Source organism: Otolemur garnettii, unplaced genomic scaffold (genome assembly GCF_000181295.1).
Source record: "Otolemur garnettii isolate 467f Iridium unplaced genomic scaffold, OtoGar3 scaffold00003, whole genome shotgun sequence".
NCBI classification, from domain to species: domain Eukaryota; kingdom Metazoa; phylum Chordata; class Mammalia; order Primates; family Galagidae; genus Otolemur; species Otolemur garnettii.
In genome coordinates, this window is record NW_003852398.1 from 41,257,196 (window position 1) to 41,261,404 (window position 4,209).

Below are 4,209 nucleotides of genomic sequence, written 5' to 3' on the forward strand. Positions count from 1 at the left end.
CAGCCTCCTAGTAGCTGAGATTACAGGCCCCTGCCACAACACCTGCCTATTTTTTAGAGATGGAGTATCACACTTGCTCAGGCTAGTCTCAAACCTGTGAGCATAGGCGATCCACCCACCTTGGCCTCCCAGAGTGCTAGGATTACAAGTGTAAGCCACCTCGCCCCAAAAAGTTCTAATTATGAACAGGTTTATACAAATAATAGTTTCACTTACTAAAAGGCTCTTGTGGCTGCATTTTAAGAACAATTATTTTTGGACATCTGTTGGTATCTGCTCTAAAGCTACATCACAAGTACCCTCATCCCACACCAAGCCAGTAAACCCAGTTGCTTTCTTTCAAAACAACATTCTCCCATTCTGATTAGTTTGCAACATCTTGCACTTGAACTAGTGAAATAGTCTTTCTGGATTCCTTCTCCTTAATCCATCCTACATGTTAAATTGAACCCCTAAAATGCTGATTGCTCATTTTTATTTTCCTCTACCCCCAAATCTACAATTGCTCCCCCTTCCCACTCTGCCAAGTTAATTTTTTTTTTTTAAGAGACGGAGTCTCACTTTGTTGCCCTCAGTAGAGTGCTGTGGCATCACAGCTCACAGCAACCTCCAGCTCCTGGGCTTAGACAGTACTCTTGCCTCAGCCTCCTGAGTAGCCAAGTTAGAATTTTTCATCTTCGCCAGGCACACTGGCTGATGCCTGTTATCCCAGCATTCCCAAGAATTGAAGCTGGTGGATTGCTTGATCTCAGGAGTTTCACAGCAGCCTGAGCAAGAGTGAGAATCTGTTTCTACTAAAATAGGAAAAAAAAAAAAAAAACCTAGCCAAGTGTTGTGGCAGGTACCTGTATTTTCAGCTACTTGAGAAGCTGAGGCAAGAGGATTGCTCAAGTTCAGGTTTTTGAGGTTGCTGTGAGCTATAATACCTTAGCACTCGAGGCTGGGCACTGTGACTCATGCCTGTAAGCCCAGCAATCTGGGACGCCAAGACTGGTGGATCCCTTGAGCTCAGGATTTCAAGACTAGCCTGAGCAAGAGCAAAACCCCATCTCTAAAAATAGCCAGGCATCATGGTGGATGCCTATAGTCCCAGCTACTTAGGAGGCTGAGGCAAGAAGACTGCTTGAGCCCAGGAGTTTGAGGTTGCTGTGAGCTGTGATGTAACAACACTCTACAGAGGGTGGCAAAGTGAGACTCTGTCTCAGAAAACAAAACAAAAAAACACCATAGCAGGGCGGCACCTGTGGCTCAGTGGGGGGTGCCAGTCCCACATACCGAGGGTGGAGGTTTCAAACCCAGCCCCAGACAAACTGCAACAAAAAAATAGCCAAGTGTTGTGGCGAGCGCCTGTAGTCCCAGCTACTCGGGAGGCTGATGCAAGAAAATCGCCTAAGCCCAGGAGTTGGAGGTTGCTATGAGCTGTGTGACGCCACAGCAATCTACCAAGGGTGATATAGTGAGACTGCTTCTACAAAAAAAAAACAAAAAACCATGGCCGTCTACCCAGGGTGATAGAGCGAGACCTTCTCAAAAGAAACAAACAAAATTTCTCATCTCATGCCAAGTAAAGTCCAAAGTCATTCTCACATCCTTCAAGACTCTATATGACCTGGCCCTCCTAAGTCTCTGGCCTCACTTCTTCCACACTTTTTTTTTTTTTTGAGACAGAGTCTCACTATGTCACCTTTGGTAGAGTGCTGTGATATTACAGCTTACAGCAACTTCAAACTCTTGGGCTTAAGTGATTCTCTTGCCACAGCCTCCCAAGTACCTGGGACTACACGTGCCCACCACAACACCCAGCTATTTTTTGTTGCAGTTGTCATTGTTGTTTAGCAGGCCCTGGCCAGGTTTAAACCCACCACCCTCGGTGTATGTGGCAGCACCCTACTCACTGAGCTACAGGTGCTGAGCCTCCATCCTACTCCTTATGCATTCCACTCAGACACATTTGCTATATCTTTAGTTATTCAAGCAGAAGTCTACCGTTAAGCTCTTCTATTACATGGGATGCTTTTCCCCAAAACAACCTGGAAGCTCAGTCTCCCCGCTTCAGGCCTTTGTTCAAATGTTACCTTAATTGAAGAGTGCCAGTGTTGCTGTGGCATCCTGTCACCACATGAATAAAACAGCTAGGATATAGATTACCTGCTCACAAGAGGTGGGCTTCCCATAGGTGCAGGGAAAAGCCCCAAGTAACCTCTGCCGTGGCCTTTTACTGAAACATTATAGAAGAGGTATTGGGGGGGGGGCACGTACAGGAGCCAGGTGCTTAATGATCGCCACACGATACGACTCCCACCCTGTTGCACCACAAATGTCCAATGTTCACTTGCTTGCTAATGAGCTGCTTACAGTTGCTTGAGGCTTGTCTCCAGGATCCAAAACATTTCCATGCACGCAGGGAGACTATTTGGCTCCCAGCACCTCCCTCAATAACCAGTGACCAAGCTTGGCCTCTGTAGCTCAAGCGGCTAGGGCATCAGCCACATACACCTGAGCTGGCAGGTTCGAATCCAGCCCAGGCCTGCCAAACAACAATGACAACTACAACCAAAAAAATAACCAGGCGTTGTGGCAGAGGCCTGTAGTCCCAACTACTTGGGAGGCTGAGGCAAGAGAATTGCTTAAGCCCAAGAGTTTGAGGTTGCTGTGAGCTGTGACACCATGGCACTCTACCAAGGGCAACACAGTGAGACTCTGTCTCAAAAACAAAACAAAGAACCAGTGACTGCTCCTGGTGCCTTAGCTGCTTGAGCTACAGGCGATGAGCCATCAAGTGATTCAGAAGCCTGGTGTTCAGTCTCCTACAGAAGAGGCCTTTCCTAAATATTCAGTACAAAAGTGCATTCTCCTTACTAATTCTCTCTCTTATCCTGCTTATCTTCCTTCATAACACTTCTCATCGTTTTTATAGAAGTATCTTTTTATCTATCTTCAGTGGAATATATCTACACATATCCTGATGATTATTTTTTATTTTAGCCAACTTAGTCTAATATTTATTTATTTATTTATTTATTTTTATTTTCTTTTTGAGACATTCTCAAGCTGTTGCCTTGGGTAGAGTGCTGTGGCAGCACTGCTCACAGCAACCTCAAACTCTTGGGCTTAAGCAATACTCTTGCCTCAGCCTCCCAAGTAGCTGGGGCTATAGGCGCTCACCACAACACCTGGTTATTTTTGGTTTTAGTTGTCATTGTTGTTTGGCGGGCTGGGGCTGGATTCAAACCCGTTAGCTCTGGTGTATGTGGCTGGTGCCTTAGCTGCTTGAGCTACCGGCATTGAGCCCTTAGTCTAATATTTAATGTATATCCTGTCAATTCTAAAGTAATCATCCCTGTTTTCTTGTTAGACTATCAGAGAGTAGAGATGAAACACTGTCTTACCCACCTATGTATTCTCAGCACTTGACCTGAGGCCTCACACTTAAAGGGTATTGTATTCAATAAACTTTTGTTCTTGTTGAGACAGAATCTCACTCTGTTGCCCTGGTTAGAGTGTCATAAAGTCAGTCTAGTTCACAGTGACCTCAAACTCCTGGGTTCAAGAGATCCTTCTGCCTCAGCCTCCCAATCTGGGACTACAAGTGCCTGCTAGGACACCCACCTAATTTTTCTATTTTTAGTTGAGACTGAGTCTTGCTTTTGCTGAGGCTGGTCTCAAACTCCTGAGCTCAAGCAGTCTTTCCACTTTGGCCTCCAAGAATGCTAGGTCAATAAACATTTTTTAATACATAAATTTAAAGCTTCATTCTCCATTCTGACCCTCACTAATTCAGTACTATGAATTCCTACTGCACTTACTGATTCAACCATATCACTCTAGCCCTTGTTTCTAATGTATTTTGTTCTCTAATTTTTTTAGGTTCTCAAATACTATTCTATATTATGACCCATCTGATACAAATCTATTCTTACAGCTGAAGTGATATTAGCCTCTGGTCATGCCTCATGCTCCCTGGGTACTATATCAAATTCCAATTCTTTCCTTATTATTATTTTTTTTTGAAACGGAGTCTCAAGTTGTTGCCCTGGTTAGAGTGCTGTAGCATCACAGCTCAGAGCAACCTCCAACTCTTGGGCTCAAGCGAGTCTCTTGCCTCAGCCTCCCAAGTAGCTGGGACCACAGGCGCCCACCACAGCAACCAGCTATTTTTTGGTTGCAGCCACCCTTGTTGTTTTGGCGGACCCAGGCTGTATTCCAACC